Source organism: Cervus canadensis, chromosome X (assembly GCF_019320065.1).
Source record: "Cervus canadensis isolate Bull #8, Minnesota chromosome X, ASM1932006v1, whole genome shotgun sequence".
NCBI lineage: Eukaryota > Metazoa > Chordata > Mammalia > Artiodactyla > Cervidae > Cervus > Cervus canadensis.
The window spans coordinates 53,574,581-53,594,217 of NC_057419.1; the positions used below are offsets into that span (position 1 = coordinate 53,574,581).

General features: G+C 46.7%; 1 long non-coding RNA gene across 1 annotated transcript; it reads right to left on the bottom strand.

Annotated features, from left to right (window-relative positions):
- Positions 1-243: 243 nt before the first annotated feature.
- On the bottom strand, positions 244-5,869 carry LOC122435017. The gene is made up of 3 exons (XR_006267550.1): positions 4,162-5,869; positions 2,794-2,799; positions 244-1,549 (listed from the first exon to the last, which is right to left on the bottom strand). It is a non-coding gene; the product is annotated as an uncharacterized LOC122435017 (long non-coding RNA).
- Between the last annotated feature and the right edge of the window lie 13,768 nt (positions 5,870-19,637).

A 19,637-nucleotide genomic window follows, 5' to 3' on the forward strand; every position in this document is an offset into this window, starting at 1 on the left:
ACTGTTGGTGGGAATGCAAACTGATACAGCCACTATGGAGAACAGAGTGGTGATTCCTTAAAACACTGGGAACAGAACTGCCACACGACCCAGCAATCCCACTGCTGGGCATACACCTCGAGGAAACCAGAAGTGAACAGACACATGTACCCCAATGTTCACAGCAGCACTATTTACAACAGCTAGGACATGGAGGGAACCTAGACGTCCATCAGCAGATGAATGGATGAGGAAGTTGTGGTGCATATACACAATGGAATATTACTCAGCTATAAAAAGGAAGACATTTGAATCAGTGCTAATGAGGTGGATGAACCTGGAGCCTGTTATACAGAGAGAAGTCAGTCAGAAAGAGAAAGACAACACTTCTACTAATGCATATTTATGCAATTTAGAAAGACGGTAGCAACGATTCTACATGCAGGGAAGCAAAGGAGACAGAGACGTACAGAACATACTTTTCGACTTGGCGAGAGAAGGCGAGGGTGGGATGATTTGAGAGAATAGCAGTGAAACATACACATTCCCATATGTAAAACAGATGACCACTGCAAGTTCAATGCATGAAGCAGGGCAACCAAAGCTGGTGCTCTGGGACAACCCAGAGGGATAGGGTGGGGAGGGAGGTGGGATGGGGGTTCAGGAGGGGAGGATACATGTATAACTGCGGCCGATTTATGTTGATATATGGCAGAAACCATGACAATACGGTATAATAATTGTCCTCCGAGTACAATAAATTAATGATTAAAAAAATAAAACAGAACCCACATGCCAGTGCCAACAGGGAAGGCATTCAGTCCCTAGTCCAGGAAGGTTCCACATGCTGCAGGGCAACCAAAACTGTGTGTCACTACTGAACCCACCTGCTTCGACTACTGAAGCCCTTGAGCCTAGAGTCCATTCTCCGCAACAAGAAAACTCTCTGAAATGAGGAGTGCATGCACCGCCACTAGAGAGTAGTCCTTCTTCTCCACAACTAGAGAAAGCCTCGTGCAGCAACCAAGACTCAGTGCAGCCACCAATAAATAAATAAATAATAAGAAAGAAAACCAGGCAAATCTTACTGTATGTTCATTTGAAAAATCCAATGGTAGATACTGAAGCAGGTGCATCTCTCTAGATCTTTGAATGATCATATCTTGGGTGAAGCTAAGAAAAATTACACCACAGGCTATATTAAATTTTTAGATCACGTTCCCAGGCACTGCTCTTTTCTAGAGAGCCTCTTTTCTCAGATAAGTCTTCCTTAGGAACTTTAGTCACCGGAACTGGGGCCTCCACCACATACAAGGGCAGAAAGCAAAAGCCATTAGGAAGACACGGTTCAAATCCTATGAGTTTATGAGTGCCTGTGACCACAGGCTAGGAAGAACACACATCCCAGAGTCTCTTCACATTTCAGGAACTGAAACCTGTATTTTAACCACTTCGTTCAGTTCTTTAAGACCACTGCTATCCCCTTAAACAAAGACTTGGTGTGAAACACTTGGAAAATGACCTTAACCCAATTCACTCCCAACCTCTTGTCACATGTCACAAGGAGTCTCTCACGAAATTTCCTCACGTAGAAAGCCAATTCTCAGATAAAGAAAAGAATTCACACACACACACCTTGTGAAGAAATACTGAGATTTTAGAAACTGACCCACAACTAACCCATGGTTCATCATTCTTTCCTCTTGTCTCCCTCCATCCGCTCTGAGAAATGAGTATTTGGCCATGCTGTCTGATTTGCCCACGAAGTTCTTCATACCACACACAGGATGTTGTTAAAAGTGAGCCTATAAACTCGCCGTTGACACCAGCCAGCCCTAATGAAGTCGGCTACCTGGGGGCAGGGAGGTGGCCAGGGCAATAAATTCATCATCTCATTTCCTTCATCACCCTACCCCATTTCATTCCCTGCAGTCACCTGGCCCAAACGAATAAAGATCTCGCACCAAGTTGCTGCTTAAAGCACCACTGTCTCAAGTTTCCTTCGTTATCTCACGTGGCTTCTGAGGCCAGGGAACAGATTTTACTTGAGATGAGTAAAGCTAGAGAGACAGCCCATTGGCCAGAGATTCTGTTTGGGAGGTGATGTCTCTCAGTACACTCTTTACGACACCATGGACCAAGGCCCGCCAGGCTCCTCTGTCCAGGGAATTCTCCAGGCGAGAATACTGGAGTGGGTTGCCATGCTCTCCTCCAGGGAACCTTCCCGACCCAGGGATTGCACCCAGGTGTCCTAATTCCCCTTCATTGCAGACAGATTCTCTACCGCTGAGCCCCCGGGGAAACCCATGATGAACATAGACCGCATTTTAAAAAGAAGAGACATCACTTTGCTGACAAAAGTCTGCAGAGTCAAAACCATGGTTTTTCCAGTAGCCGTGTACAGATGTGTGAGTTGAATCATTAGGAAGGCTGAGTGATGCTTTCGAATTGTGATGCTAGAGAGATGATGCTTTAGAATCCCTCGGGCAGTAAGGAGAACAACCCAGCCAATCCTAAAGGAAATGAATACTGAATACTCTGAATACTCACTGGAAGCACTGATGCTGAAGCTGCAATACTTTGGCCACCTGATGAGAATAGCTGACTCATTGGAAAACACCCTAGTGATGGAAAAGATCGAAGGCAGGAGGAGAAGGGGGCGACAGAGGGTGAGATGGTTAGATAGCATCACCAACACATGGAGATTAATTTGATCAAACTCAGGGAGATAGTGTAGGACAGAGGAGCCTGGCGTGCTGCAGGCCATGGGGTCGTAAATAGTCGGACACGACTGACCGAATGATCAACCATAACCTGCACCTTCCCTTTGAGCTTCGCTAAGGTCCAACAGCCCAACTCTCAGCAGGGCTAAGAAGCTTTCTGTGTCTCTTAGTGGTAAAGGCTGAGAGTTATGTCTTCACACACTCAGCGCCCCCTGCTTAGGGTTGATGGCGGGTCCTTAGAATGCTCATCACTCCCTCCCAGAGCTCAGACCAGGCAGCCTTCTCACAACAGTCATGGAGCACCTCCCCTGCTACAGAGTTGGGAGTTGGAGCTGTTTACCCCTCTCAGTGTGTCTTCTCCCTTTACATTCACTCCCACATTTCTTCCTGAGTCACCGAATCCAACTCTGCTCATCCCCACCTGGTCCCTCTAAGAAGCTGCCCCTGCATCTCTAGCACCACATGCACGGGGTGGCTGCATGTAAGCCCTGCGCCATGTATCTTCTTTCTCCTTTCTCTTCAGAATCTGTCGACTCCCAGACATCACAAAAAGGGCTCCAGATCGCCCACAAAGGGGGCGGTGCTGCAGGGGAGGCTCTGACTCCCATCCACAGCCTGGCTCAAAGCAGGACTGTGTTATAAGCACCACAAGCCACTGCACTGCATCATGGGAGCCAAAAGAGCAAAGGTCTGAAAGTCCTAACACAGACATTTCCGTGGACAGAACGCCAGTGTCTTCCTTGGGACCTGTGACCTGTTCTTTGGTTTGGGCCTATGGAGTCAGTGACCTTTTTCACAATGCTTGCAGGCTTAGCTAGCCTTCCATCAGGACCTCTCTACTCCCCACAGCCCCCCACCTACTGTACCAACGATATTACTTCTCACTTCAGTGCCCCGATTGGGTTTTCACCAGGCAGGGATACAAACACAACTTTTTTATGCTGAAACCTCAAGATACCTGAGGAGAACGAGTCTTCAGAAAGTACATTGTTCAATTATAATAGAAAAACTGCCTATTTAACAAAGAAGGTACAACAAATTACAATACTAATAAAATGTTATTTGGAAATTATATACAATGTCACACTTCAGAGAAAAAAACTTAGTATGGGGTCTATTGCCTTCCAGGTTTTGTTCTCTGCATTTAAGAAAATTAGGAGATGGGTGAGGTAACCTCTTCATGATATTGTATCTGTTGCTCTGTCTGTGTATCATTATATTATACTATGCTTATGCTACTTTCCATAATGATCAGAGTGCTCCACTAATGTTGGTCAGAGGAATCACTGTTTAGACCTCAGTATGGACCAGGAATGTTTCTCTGTGATGTGTGCATGTTGACATGACACCCCATGGTCTGTCACGCACTTAGGAGACACTGTGTCCAATCAATACACAGATCCATAGTAATGTTTCAGGAGGATGGACATGTTGATCTGCCTTTTGAACCAGAGTACACCAGACCCTGCACTGTATTCCAGATTGGGGGTCAGATCCCACACCTGGCTGTTTCTCTCTGGCCTGGTCACCAATCTGACTCAGCTCTTGCCAGCTAGGTGACTTTGTGCAGATGCATTCACCCACTAACATCTACGTGTCTCTGCTCCTCAGCTGACAAAAGGGATGACAGCATTAAAGATGCTTACCTCACAGTGTTGCTATGAGTACTCAAAGACTTCATTATGCGTATATGTACGGAGAGCTACGCACGGTGCAGAAGGGGAGCTCTTCCTCCTGCGTCTCTTCACTTCTGTTTCCGCTTGTACTAGCAGCCCCCCGTCCCTGCCCCCACGCGTTCACCTCCCCCACCCCTACTCTGCTCTCTCTCCCCTGTGCCCCTGTCCTCAGACTCTCCATCCCAAAACACAGCTGAACATCTCACGACTTACCCCAGAAAATACCCATACCATCACCCTTGGAATAAACAATCATGAACATTAGCAGAAAAAATAAGAAACACAATAAACGGGCAATGTTAAAACTACATAAAAAATAAAGCATTACTGATGAATGTCGGGCTACTAATATTTTCATATCTTCATCAGATTCAGATCTTCAGAACTTGATATATGAGAATTAGATTTGATAAACAATGCCAGAAAAGGTAATGCAATGTGGTTCCTTAAATAAGATCTAACAAAATGGGGGCACATGGTGTGTTCATGGGTTGAGAAATTCAATATAATTAGGATGTCAGTAGTCCCCACACACATCCATCAATTTCACACAATTCCAGTCAGAAATTCCAGCAGGACTTTTTCGTACATATAGACTAATTGAGGATAACATTTCTGTGGTAAGGCAAATGAACTAGAATAGCCAAATGATTCTGAAATACAACATTGGAGGAGTGACATTAACATGAAATTTACTTTGCATCTTCAACCAAAAGTTGTAAGCAACTATGTGTCTATGAAGGGATGAATGGATACAGAAAACGTGGTGACAGCAGTCAGAATGGCCACCATCAAAAAGTCTACAAACAACAACAACAAAAAAGTCTAGAAACAACAAATGCTGGTTAGGGTGTGCAGGAAGGGGAACCCTCTTACACAGTGGGTGGGAATGCAAACTGGTATAGCCACTACAGAGAACATTGTGGGATTCCTTTAAAAACTGGGAATAGACCTGCCATGTGACCCAGCAATCCCACTGCTGGGCATAAACCCTGAGGAAACCAGAAGTGAAACAGACACATGGACCCCAATGTTCACCGCAGCACTGTTTACAATAGCTAGGACATGGAAGCAATCTAGATGCCCACTGGCACACGAACGGAGAAGGACGTTGTGGTACATATACAATGGAATATTACTCAAGTATAAAAAGGAATGCACTGGAGTCAGTTCTAATGAGGTGGATGAACCTGGGGCCTATGATACAGAGTGAAGTAAGTCAGAAAGAGAAAGAGAAATACTCTATATTAACGCTTATATATGGAATTTAGAAAGATGGTACCAATGACCCTACATGCAGGGCAGCAAAGGAGACAGTGTTAAGCTCCAATCATGAAGCAGGGCATTCAAAGCCGGTACTCTGGGCAAACCCAGAGGGATAGAGTGGGGAGGGAGGTGGGAGGGGCGTTCAGGATGGGGGGACACGTGAATGCCTACGGCCACTTCATGTTGATGTATGACAAAAACATCACAATACTGTAAAGTAATTATCCTCCAATTAAAATAAGTTAATTTGAAAACAGAAAATGTGAGATATACAATGGAATATTATTCAGTCACAAGGAAGAAAATTCTGCCTTTTGCAACAACATGAATGGAATTCAAAGGCTTTATGCTAAGTGAAAAAAGTGAAAGAGAGAAAGACATATATTGTATGTTCTCACTTATATGCAGAACCTAAAAAAGTCAAACTTACAGAAATTTCCAAGAGTCTAGAATGGTGGTTTCCAGGGCCTGCACAAAATGTTAAATACTGGGTACAAACTTCCAGGTATGAGATGAATAATTTGTGTGGATCCAATGTATAGCATGGTGAGTATAATTAACAAAACTGTAGAATACAGTGAAAGCTAAGAGGGTAGATCTGAGATGTTATTTCCTCAACAGTTTTTAAAAAGGATTATGTGAGGGCACAGAGTGCCAACCCTGCTGTGGTAATCGTTTTGCCAAATATGTGTGTATCAAATCATCACATTGGCATCTTAAACTTACAGGTTATATGTCAATAATACCTCAAAAGAGGTGGACAAAATAAGAGTCCTTAGTGTGTCCGGTGGGAGAGCCCACAAGCTATATTCTGTGTCCCTCTGATATGTCCCCATCATTCTTGAACTTTCCCTTGTTACTGACATGACAAGGTGACCCAGGCTCATTTATCCTTTCCTTCCTCAGCCTGGGAACCCATCATTTAGTGGAGAAAGGTGTTCAGAAGCTAGGATCTGGGGACTGGTGTAATTATTGCCGTTGGAATGTTGCTGTTTCCAGTAACTTGGGAATATATGTGTGTACACAATCACACACACATACACATAGACACACATCTATAGTTACATATCAGTCTAGCCACATATGCACACCTATCGAATACAAGAAGTTTGCATGGAGACCTTTAATCCCAGTAGAATTCCTCAGATTTGTTCTAGTTTACTTCCTTTCCATAGTGGAAATTCCCTTTTCCAAAAATGACAGACGTGGCTCTCAGCATTCTTATGTATTTGCTGAGGTGAGGAACCCAATGCATATAAGTGATCCATCCTCCACGAAAGGGTCCTCCTCACAATCTATGCAGAACCATCCCTTGCCCTTGACTTCCACACCTCACTCAACCTTGAATCCATGAAGCAGTTAGCCTCCTTCACACTCAATCCCCAGGGATATCCTTCTTTCCACCTTGGGCTCTGACTCTCCAGGCAGGGATGCCCCTTTACACATACACATGCCTTGCCTGGCCAACACCTAACGGCTTTAGGACTGACTTGCTCAGGCACAAAAAAGGGAAGGGAAAGAAAGGGTAGGGACAGGAAAAGGTGACTATGTCATAATACAGTCAGCCAATCAACATGAACTGAGGCAAACTCAAGCAATGTGATGAAGTCAGTCGTTCTTGCTTTCTTTCTTTCTCAGTGTCCTCCAACTTCCCTTCCTGCCTCTGTCCTTTGCCCCAGTTCCCTTTTCCTTCTTAAGTCCCGCCCTCCATCAAGAGTACGAATGTTACGAGGCATGATTCCCACATTATAACCGATCTCTGCTGCTTGGCTGATATTCAGTGTGACATCCCTGCAGCTGGGACACTCAAATTCTCTCTCTCTCTCATGATGGACCAGAAGGTCTCACTCCTAATTTCAGGGATAGGTAGGAGAGAAGGTGTAGGGCACACGTTGGAGCCCTCAGTCCTTCATCTGTGAAATGCGGATGATCACAAATTGTGAGAGAAACAGAGACAGCAGCAACCAGACCCCTTTCAATGAGTGCTACATGCCAAATCCTGTGCATCACAGGACTCCTTGACATTCAGGAGCTCGCCAAGTAGATTTCCATGCCAGGACAGTTGCATTTGTTGTTCCTTCTGCCTGGAATGCTCTTCCCTTAGATATCCCCATGGCCTGCTCCCTCACTTCCTCCAGATCTCTGCTTACTTGCCATCTTTCAGGGAGACTTTCCCTCCTTACCTTGAAGAATATAATAACATCATACCTACATATACCCTTTCCCCTGATCTAGCATTATCTTTCTTCATAGTGCCTGCCATCCTTGATTATTTACTGACCACCAAGTCTATGAAATGACAGACTTGGTTGGATTTGTCCTGTCCCAAACTCCTCCAACCCTGCTCAGGTCTATGGCAGGTACTCAGAAAACATTTGCTGAAGGACACTCTGGAGCCAGGCCCGTTACACACATTGCTTACATGCACAGGTACCCTCCAAGACACGCACTGGCTCCACTGTATTAATTATGAACAAACTGAGATTCCAGGAGACAACTGATACACTCAACAACACACAGTCAGCATGTCAGATTCCAGGCCTCAGAATCATATCTGCCAGCTTCCAAACCCTCAGTTCCCGGACAGAGACCTCACAGCCAAGAACATAAGAGGTTTTATTTCTGACACAGAGACTCCAGACAGCTCAGATAGATACCCAGAGACACCAAAAAGAGCTCACTGAATCTCTGCACAGAGAGCACACAACTCGTCTCAGACCCTCAAACACAACTGAGACCATCACCATAAATGGTGTGATAAAGACCCTCCAAACAGACCAAAGTCTTCAAGACAGAAACAAATGAGAACTGCACAGATACTTCACACCATGGAGACTGACTCCCAAACCACTCAGACACTTAACAACCTAATACAAAAACCCTAAACGGAAAGAGAACTTTTAATAACTCAAGAACATCATGTAACCTTCAGATAAAGTGCCCAGACAAATGGAAAACCTGCACCCTGTGCACAGATCCCCAAGCAGCTGAGACTTCACACCTTTAGACAAACCCATCCTTAAAGCAGCTCAGAGACATCACAACTTGGGACCAGAATCAAAAACTCAGAGGTCTCACAATCTCAGGTGCACACGCCTACAAAGGGATCTCACACCCAGGGACTGAAAGGCCAGAAAGCTCCAAAAATGCACACCCCGGAATACAGGCACACACATCCTACGGGCTTTGTACTATGGCTCACAAAATCCACTCAGATCAAATATCCCATCACTCACGACTCTGCCCAAAGGCTCAAGGAGATCAAATGTACCCAAACAGCACCTGTGTTGACACACGAAGCGATACATGAGCCCAGGCTCCCTGGCACAGGTTAGTCTCCAGGGAGAGACAGCTAACTCAGAGACCTCACCCTGGACATGAATTGCATGCATTTCTGCGAATGACCGAGGGCTGTCACATGCTCCAGACTGAGCGAGAGCAAAACAAGACCGAAACGCCGTCACCATGCACAGCCAGCGACTGCGCCAAACCTCGCCACTAACCAGGGCAGCTATTCGACCCCTTCGGGAAAAGCAAGAAAACTCGGAGAAAAACTGTATGCTCTAAAAAGCCGCGAACGGCAACATGCCTCTCGTCCTCAGGTCCAGCTCTGCCATCCCAGTCCTGTAACAGCCAGCCAGCCAACTGGAACTGGGCCGGAGACGGAGCAGGGCGGGACTCGCGGGACTTCCGGCGCCTATCCGCGCCCCGGAAGAGCTCATTCCGGCGACCTCGCGGTGACCAATCAATGCGCAGAACGCTTCCTGACGCCAGACCCCAAACTGGCAGCGCATCTCGCTTCGTAGCCGTCCCCCCTTGGATGTAACCATGTAGAAACGAAGGGGTGGAATTGGAAAAGAGACGAGGACGGCTGCCGCTTAATAACGGTGTCCACTCGGACTCAGATGCAGCGGGAAGCCGGAATGGAGCGAATGGGGACGGAGGCAGTGGTGCCATGGGTGCCTCCGCTAGGAACTCTGGTCGATGCCGACGCGGGGTAAAGGTACTCTCTGTGTTGTCATAGGCCCTCTCGAATGGTACCTTCCAGAGTGGGTGGTCCTACCGCTACCCCTCAGCGCCACATCCCTGGACCGAACTGTTTCATCTGGCGCGCCCCTTGGTGGTGAGACTGGGGAACAGCCGATGTAGATGCCGGTGGACCGTTAGAGGGTGGATGATCCTCCAAGGGTGGAAAGGCAAAGTTAGGATGAAAACCCCACCGATTGCTGCAATCTTGGACTCAGAAAAATGTCTCCATAAACTGAAGATTACTTCTCTGTAGTGGCCACTGTCATAACAGGAAGCATGGAAAGCATTTTCTGTGTGCTGGGCATTGTGCTTGTTTCTGCTTTCCTGTTTAATACAGAATAGGTCTCAATGGGGAAAGCCAGCCACAGTCCCCCAGCGGGCAGGGGAGAGAAAGCTTTGGACTGGGATCTGAAGGTCTGGAGTGGGGAAGAGCTCTGTCGTTGACTGCGAGTAATACGTGAGAAGGACAACAGGATATTCCATTCTGTTGGGAAAGGGGTCAACTCCGAGGGGAGCCAAGGATAGTGCATAGGTGAGATAAAGACCATGGGTTTGTCACTATCTTGTCATGCCTGAATATGTTCACTAGCAGAATCCTCAGCCTGTCTAGCTATGCCTCTGTCAACAAGTTTAATTTGCTTGTTCATGCCTACATTCAATCATCCTCTCCACAGTTTCTCTGAAGCAGAACTCTGTGTGTTAGGAAAGAGAAAATCAACCTTGGTTTCATAGAACTTTCATTGTGTTGGGGTCATACAGCCCCAAAAGATAAGTAATTTATCGGGTGTTCATAATTGCTATGATTAAAATTAAACCGGGATAGTGAAATAGAGAGAGGGGATGATATCTAGAAAGAGTGGCCAGGGAAGTTCCTTCTAAGATTGTGACATTTGAGCAAAAGCCTAGAGGAGATGCCTGTCAGGGCGAAAAGTGTCTCAGACAGAGTTGAGGCCAGTGTAAAAACTGGGGAGTGGAAGTCAGTGTAGTGTGTGTGAAAAGAATGTTGAGGGCTATGTGACTGTCACAGCATGATGGAGGGAGAGCCAGGAGATCCGATGAGAGCGGTGATGAGGGGCGGGTCCCCTAGGGCCTCTGGCCATAGAGGTGACTTTGACTTGAGCCACAGGAGGGTTCTTACCAGAGAAGCCCCCAGTGTTCTTTCAGATGCCCAGATCACACAATGATTGTTGAGGAGCCCTAGATTCGTTTAGGGAAATCCACAGACCCTCTGCAGTTGAACATGCCTTTCCTGGAATCCCCTACACTCAAGGGGAATCACTTCTACTGCTCCCAGTGGATATCCATGTTGATTGATGTTACCCTCAGGACAGAGAAAGGACCCTCACGGTATGAGTGAAGTCACAGTGAGTCTCGTAAAGGCAAAGAGGGAGGATGTAGCAGGCACAGAGATGGCAGGGAGAAAGACAAAGATAGAACATTGGACAGGGACAGAGAGACTATCTCTGGCAGCAAAGGATCCCCAATTAGCACCCACCTATGGGCCCCGAGCCCTGCTACTGGATGAGGTACCTATCTCTACAGGAGAAAAGCAGCTGCTCCCCCTCCCCGCCCCGCCCCCCACCAGGGACTGTCTCTAGGAAATGACTCAGTTAACCGAGGCCTGAGTCTAAATCATGCTCCCTTGGCACACATCAGAGTCCTCTGCCCTGATCAAGACATGGAGATGATCCAGTCATGGGGAGGCTCATGCTGTACACAGGGTCCCTCACAAGCTGTCCAGCCCTGACTGCCCTCCTGCTGACCTCAGTGCCAAGGAATGCTTTAGTGGGGGAAAGAGAGGCAGGGATCGCTGCATTTGTGGTCGAGCCTCATGCAACTTGGTGAATGTGAGGTTTATCCCCACCTGCTTGGAGGCTCACCTCTGCATTTTCCACCACCACGTCCCCAGGGAATGTGCAGATTACATTCAATACATCAGGTGAGCAGCTGGGTGTATGATGGGGACACACCGAGATGTATCCTGACATTGAGACAATCATATGGTCCTTGTAGCCCTGTGCCAATGCCCCCCTCCCCCACTACATGGCCAGGGTTCTGCTGAGTCTTCCCTGCCTCCTCCAAGGAGCCCAAGCCTGCATACAGCTCATCCTGTCCTCATGAGCCGAGACCTTCCATCTGCACTGGGCCTTGGGCTCCCATCTGCAAATGGGGGCCTCTTTGTGATGAGTTGGGCAGATTGTCTGAGTGAGTGCATGTACACAGTTTTTTCACAGGGCCCCTATCAAGGGTGGTAGTCTTGTCAGGAAGTATTGTTCTCCTCAGTATTATTACTGTGGGCTCCTGTGTACTGCACATGACTTGCCCTCCCTGAGGATAGGGCCACAAGATTTTTTCTCTGTAGGGAGGCATGGTAGAAATCATAGCAAATGTGATATCACAGGTCTACTTCTAAGACCCATGAGAGTGGAGTCCATCCAGCCTTCCTCTTAAGACTACTCTCATATGCAGATCTATGAACCGCTCAGAGACCCAACCCTCTGGACAAAACCCTCCCAAATAGTTCAGAGACTTCACGCCTGGGACAGAGATCCACAAACAGTTCAGACAGCACTCATCCTGGAAAGCAACCCAAAACAGCTCAAATACGTCACACCTGAGGACAGAGACCCTAACCATCTTAGATAATTCCAAGTCTCAGTTCAGTTCAGTCATTTAGTCGTGTCCAACTCTCTGAGAGCCCGTGGACTGCAGTATTCCAGGCCTCCCTGTCCATCGCCAACTCCCAGAGTTTACGCAAACTCATGCCCATTGAGTTGGTGATGCCATCCAACCATCTCATCCTCTGTTGTGCCCTTCTCCTCCTGCTTTCAATCTTTCCCAGCATCAGGGTCTTTTCAAATGAGTCAGTTCTTCGCATCAGGTGGCCAAAGTATTGGAGTTTCAGTTTCACCATCAGTCCTTCCAATGAATATTCAGGACTGATTTCCTTTAGGATAGACTCGTTGAATCTCCTTGCAGTCTAAGGGACTCTCAAGAGTCTTCTCCAACACCACAGTTTGAAAGCATCAATTCTTCGGCACTCAGCTTTCTTTACAGTCCACCTCTCACATGCATACATGACTACTGGGAAAACCATTGCCTTGACTAGATGGACCTTTCTTGGCATAGTAATGTCTCTGCTTTTTAATATGCTGTCTAGCTTGGTCCTAATTTTTCATCCAAGGAGCAAGTGTCCTTTCATTTGATGGCTACAGTCACCATGTGCATTGATTTTGGAGTCCCCAAAAATAAAGTCTGTCACTGTTTCCCCATCTATTTGCCATGAAGTGATGGGACCAGATACCAAGATCTTAGTTTTCTGGATGTTGAGTTTTAAGCCAACTTTTTCACTCTCCTCTTTCACTTTCTTCAAAGGACCCTTTAGTTCTTCTTTGCTTTCTCCCATAAGGGTGGTATCATCTGTATATCTGAGGTTACTGATATTTCTCCTGGCAATCTTGATTCCAGGTTGTGCTTCATCTAGCCCACTGTTTCTCATGATGTACTCTGCATCTAAGTTAAATAAGCAAGGTGACAATATACAGCCTTGAGTTACGTCTTTTCATATTTGGAACCTGTCTGTTGTTCCATGTCCAGTTCTGGCTGTTGCTTGCTGACGTGCATACCCATTTCTCAAGAGGCACGTCAGGTGATCTGGTATTCCCATCTCTTTCAGAATTTTCCAGAGTTTGTTGTGGTCCACACAGTCAAAGGCTTTGGCATAGTCGTTAAAGCAGAAGGAAATGTTTTTCTGGAACTCTTTTGCTTTTTGTATGAACCAAACAATGTTGGACATTTGATCTCTGGTTCCTCTGCCTTTTCTAAATCCACCTTGAACATCTGGCCTCAGGTAAATTCAGATCCTTAAGACAAACAGCATTACTGTCAGCCAGTACTACAAGTGTTAAGTTGTAACCACTGTGATTACTGACCTAACGTGCATTCTGAAGGAATTTAGGGTGAAAAACAGTATGAGGCACACTGTGCTTTGGACAAGTTGGCCTTTTTTATTTACCGATACCTCAGGAAAATGTTCAGTGACCCTAGATTCTTGCATCTTCCACACATGGAAAAGCATGAAAATAATGAACTTGTGACATCTGATCTCTGTGTTTCACAGCAATCTTTTACTGATACGCAGGCTTGACTGCATGTACTTCCTAGGCAACAATCATATTGACGCCTCTGCTACCTCCTCCAAGCAGTTTCCTCAGAAGTAAAGGAGGAGCTGTGTCCTGGGTTGTAGTTCCCAGAAGACTCCAAATCCAACTTAAACTCACAACTCTCCTGTTATATGCTTTTCTTTAAGTACACTCTACTCTAGCTAACAGCTCTCCTTTAGCTCAGAGGCTTCACCCCTCTCCCCCAGAGCCTACAGCCTGCACCCTGGGACACAGAGCCCCACATCTTTCCCTCTGGGCTGCTGTGTTGGCATTTGCACTGAGTCTCTGTTCAGTCAACCCCAAGGGAGAGAGGCCTCCAGTCCTGCAGTCCCTGCAGTCTGCATTCACCAGCGTGTCATCCTGAGGAAGGCAGATTCATCCCAGGGGTGGGGATTGCCTGAGAGCTGAGGAGTTCTGAAATTGATTTCCCATGTCTGGATCCTCAGAATGGACTTAACCCACCATGGTCACCTCTGGTTGTGTCGACTTTGTATCCTGCCCCACGGGAGGTTCAGAGTGAATCCCAGATCCACAGAACGAGTCCGAGGGACCTTGTCCTGTCTGTCATGTCTCAGCACACATGCTGGGTAACTGAATTCTAGAGATAGGAAAGGTCTTCCCCTCACTGTGCCTATGACAGCTCCCTTACATCCCTCTAGTCATCTGTCATTTTCCAGAGTCCCTCTCCTGGTGACAGCTGCCACAAATCCTCTTTATCCCAAATCCCCACCCTCTGCCCTCACCTTCCACCAGGCCTCCCTCCCACTCCAGGCGCCTCTTTAGCCCCTCTCTAGCCCTGCTCACAGGGCCTCTGTTACATCCTCACCCCATTTGTGGCCTCTCACCCAGCACCCTCACTGCCTCAGACGATCCCCTGAGGACGTTGCCTGCTCCCTGCATTCTGCAGGACACCTCTCTCCTGCCCACACACAGGTGTCTGTCTTAATGTCCTGGTGAGGGCTGAACTGAAAATCTCTCTAGGTTCCAGAGAAAATCCAGACCTAGACCAGGCGTCCAAGGCACTTCCCTCAGGGCTGGGGCGAAAGGGAGGGGGTCTCAGAGAGAAAGAGCAGGACTCAAGTTCCTGCAGGGGTGACAGGGTTTTCTTCAAGTGAGATGACACCTTAGAAGTGCTTAGGACACTGCAACTCAGATGACTGATTATCTAAGACTCAGAGATGCGCCCACAGATGCCAGCTGACTCCTAGAGTGACCTCAGTTATGCAGCCACTGACTGTCTCCAGCCTGTTTACTGGGCAGTGAACACTCCTGGAGACAGTTCCACTGGTCTTCCAGTGCTCAGGCCCAAGACCCTCACTGTGAACTCTTGCCCATCAACCTCAGCACCTGACTGTGTGAGCCCTGGCCTGATATGGGGTCTCTGTCCCTGTTCCCCGTGAGAGCCTGAGCCTGTGTTTTCCACGTGGGCTCCCCAGAGTGGTCTGGGATTCCTTGCCTCTGAATCCCCACAACCAATCACTGCTGCTTGTGTATTCAAATCTGCACGGTGTTGGCATGACCAAAATGGGCCTGGAGTGTCCTCCTGGACATCTGAGAAAGGGGACTGCCCTCGGTCCAGGTTTGAGGCCTGGGTCGCCAGGGTGGCATCTTCCCCATCTGTGTCAAAGGCTGTGGTTGGTCACTCTGGGCAGTGGTGGACGGTTTGTCCATCCATGCACAGTACTTGCATTGTTACCAAATGGAACCCTCTCCCCTGTAGTACCTTCTACTTCCTGTGGTTCCATGGGGAGCCATTTTTCACTCAGTCTTGTTGGTCCTGGGTGGGATCGGACTATTTGCATTTCTAACCATGCTCAGCCTCCCTCCTACACAACTGGTGAACTCCATGATGAGCAAAGGTCTAAGCATCCTGTTCACTGCAGCAGAGTGTCTGCTCCAAGAATGATGTGATGTGGTAGTAAACAAGCTTTCCTTCTCCTGCTTTACTGATGGACATCAGCTTTACTGACGGACAGCATTTTAGCAGCATCAATGAAAGTGAAAATCTTAAAAAAAAAATTTAAAAATATCCTTACAAAATCCTCGTCCTTGTTCATTTACTGTTAACAATCCATTAACTTATTATACCACCTCAGTAGAATAAAGGGAAAAAAAACCACATTATCATCTCAGTAGCGACCTAAGAAAGCATTTGACAAAATTCAGCATCCGTTCAAAATACAAAGACTCAAACTAGAAGCAGAAGGCAATATTTTGAATGTGATATAAAACATCTATGAAAAACCCATCGCTATCATCATACTTAGTGATAAAAGGCAGAAGTTCTTCACCTGAAAATCAAGAACTATAGAAGGATAACATCTCTTACCACTTCTATTCCACATGGTTCTGGAGAGGGTAATAAAGCAAGGGAAAGGAATAAAATGAATCTACATTGGCAAAGAAGTAAAACTGTTCTATTTGCAGATGATGTAATCTTTTGTGGGAGCTCTCAATGACCTTTTATATATTCCCACAGACACAGAGTCTGTCTAGTTGATTGTGTGGATTAAATCTGCAGCTTGTGCAGCTGGTGGGAGGGTTTTGAGTCTTCTTCCTTAGTCACACTGCCCTTGGGTTTCAATTGTGGTTTTATTTTTACCTCTGGATATGGGCGGTCCACTGGGGTTTGCTCCTGAGGCTGCGTTGGAGGACTTGGGTTTGCCCCTGCAAGGGCCAGGTGTGGAGGTGGTGCAGCTGCTTGAGTCACAGGGGTTTTGGCAACATCAGGTACTCAGGGGAGTTGGCGGCTAGGGCAGCAGGAAGTATAGTGCTCTAGAAGGGTATGGCAACCAGTATTGGCCAATACACCCCAGTATTCTTGCCTGGAGAACCCCTCTCCCTGACAGAGAAGCCTGGCAAGCCACAATCCACAGGGTCAGAAAAAGTCGGACACTACCAACGTGACCCTGCATGCATAGACATAAGACTTTTTTTGTGGCAGCTCTGCCCCAGTGCGAGTTGAGCGTGAACGTTGCACAGCAGCTCGGCGTGCAGGGACCCTGGCGGTGCCAAGTGTGCAGGGACATGGACTGCCTCCGCCACAGGAGTTATGGCCCTATCAGAGTCTTTTTTCGAGGCTCTTGTAGCTGGCGATCAGAAGGCCTCTTTGGCCAGTTTTTCTCCATAGCTCCGCCCATTCAGGCACTTATAGTGCTTCCTTACCTGGGATCCTTCTCTGTTGTTCGAGCATCAGGCACTTAAAGGGACACCTTGGGTGTGGTCCTACTCTGTAGTTTGGTGCATCAGTCACTTAAAGAAGCACCCTGGGTGTGGTCCTACTCTGTAGTTTGGTGCATCAGTCACTTAAAGAAGCACCCTGGGTGTGGTCCTACTCTGTAGTTTGGTGCATCAGTCACTTACAGAAGCACCCTGGGTGTAGTCCAACTCTGTAGTTCAGTGCGTCAGGCATTTGATGGGCCAGCCTCTCTATTGTTCAGCTGCCAGTGCTGGCATGTTCGAGAGGCAATGGTGATGGCTCCACGCCCTACACATGACTCAGCAGTATCACCTTACTTCCATGGCTGCCCGAATTTCCTCCACAGGTATTTCCCACCACAGTCTCCTCCCTTACATCCCCTCCATCAGTCTCTGTGCAGTCAACAGCAGCCCTTGCCCTGGGATTGTTCCACAATCCCTAAATTCCAGCTCCCAGCCACTGCACCATCTAGGGTATGTATGGCTGTGGCAAGGATGTCAGATTCGCACTCCAGTTAGGTTGCCACGGATGAGCTGTTTCACTCTCAGCCTGAAATGTTTCTCCTCTGACTCAGACAATTGCCCCATCAGGGTTTTGGACCCTTGCTTCAGTTCCCCCACTGACCGAGGGCAGGTCCAGCCCTACTAACACTCCTCTTTTTTCTCCCTAGTTGCCTCATCCTACCGAGTTTTGTGTGGGTCTATATATTCTTTTCCACTGGTCAGGTGCTGCTATCTATGCTCGGCTGGCCTTCTGCATGCACTTCTGTGTCTGAAGGTATATTCCTGATGTATCCTTGGAGAGAGATGTATTCCCCATCCACCTACTCCTCCACCATCTTGTCGATCCATGATATAATGTAGTGTATAAAAAATTATGAAGAACCACCCTCTCCCCACAGAAACTGTTAGACCTAATATAGGGGCTCGACAGGTTTACAGAATACAAGGTCATATACAAAGAGCAAATAGATTTCTATACACGTTCAGGACTTGTACAATACAAATTACAAAACATTGCTGAGTGAAATGAAAGACACTCTAGATGAGTGGAAATTTTACTTCAGTTCAGTCGCTCAGTCGTGTCTGACTCTTTGGGATCCCATGGACTGCCGCATGCCAGTCTTCCCTGTCCATCACCAACTCCCAGAACTTGCTCAGAGTTTTACGGACTTTGGAGATCACATTTGTGGATTGGAAGACTCACTATTGTGTTAAGATGGCAGTACTCCCCTAATAGAGGCCTATCAAAGTTCAAACTGCTCTTTTCCCCTGGAAATCAACAAACTGATCCTAGCATTGTAAGAATTAAAAGGGTCCTGGGATAGCCAAAACAGTGTGGAGAAAGAACAAGTAGTTACACTTCCCAATTTCAAACCCCACTTCAAACCTACAATAATCAAGACATTATGGTACTGACATAAGGACTGTATATAGACACAGAATGGCATGGAATGGAGAGTCAAGAAACAAGCCCATATTTCTATGGTCAGTTGATTATTGTGAGGGGTGTAGAGGCCATTCCTTAGCAAAGAAAAATGTTTGAAGAAATCGTCTTGGAATAACTGGATGTTCACATGCAAAAGAATCAATTTCAACCTATACCTCACACTGTATATAACAATTAACTGAAAATTGATAAAACACCCAAATATAAGAGCTAAAACTATAAAGTACTCAGAAGAAAACAGAGATGTAAATGTGACTCTTGGATTAGGCAATGATTTCCTAGATATGATACAAAAAGCACAAGCACCAAAGGAAACAAAAATAGGCAATTTGGAATCATCAAAATTAAAACTTGCATCCTTCAAATGATACTATCAAGAATGTGAGATATCTAGGGCACCTACTGAATGCTGGCAGGGAGCCTTGAAACCGAGGCGGACCAGAGGAACACCAGAGCAACCCTGTATGATGTGTGGGTGGGGAGCGAGGGGGGAGGAGTTGTGGAGGCTATTTGGGGTTCGTGTTCGTGACGGTCAACTAGGGGAGGACAGGTTTTCCTACACCTGCAGAGTGGGGATGGGGCGGGACACTTGGGTTCGAAAATGCTCCCTTGGGCTCTTTGCCATCAGACTCCTTCCTCCACTCCTATACACTGGCAACCACAGATATATTTCTGTGCCTATACTTGTGCCTTTTCCAGGAATCCATTGACATGAAATCATATAATATAGCTTACTGTGTCTGACATGTCTCATTGGCACAGCTGAGATGCATCCTTGCTGTTACATGCATTAGTAGTTCCTTTTTACGTGACTGTGTAGTACTTTTTGTATGAGTATAAGCTTGTTTTTGTTTCATCTGTATACCAGTTGTTGAATAGTTGGGCTGTTTCTAGGTTTGGCTATTAGGAGTACATGAGTAGAATATTTGAGTAAAGGTCCTTGTGTGAGCATGTTTTCCTTTCTCTTGGGTAAAATTAAAACTCCTAGTAAGTATGAAAATTCCCACTATAATAGAATAAGAAGAAGAATGTGCTACTGGAGAAGAGTGAAGAACTAGCTACAGAAGGAATGAAAAGGCTAAGCCAAAGTGGAAAGAACACCCAGTTGTGGATGTGTCTGGTGGTGAAAGTAAAGCCCGATGCTAAAAGAACA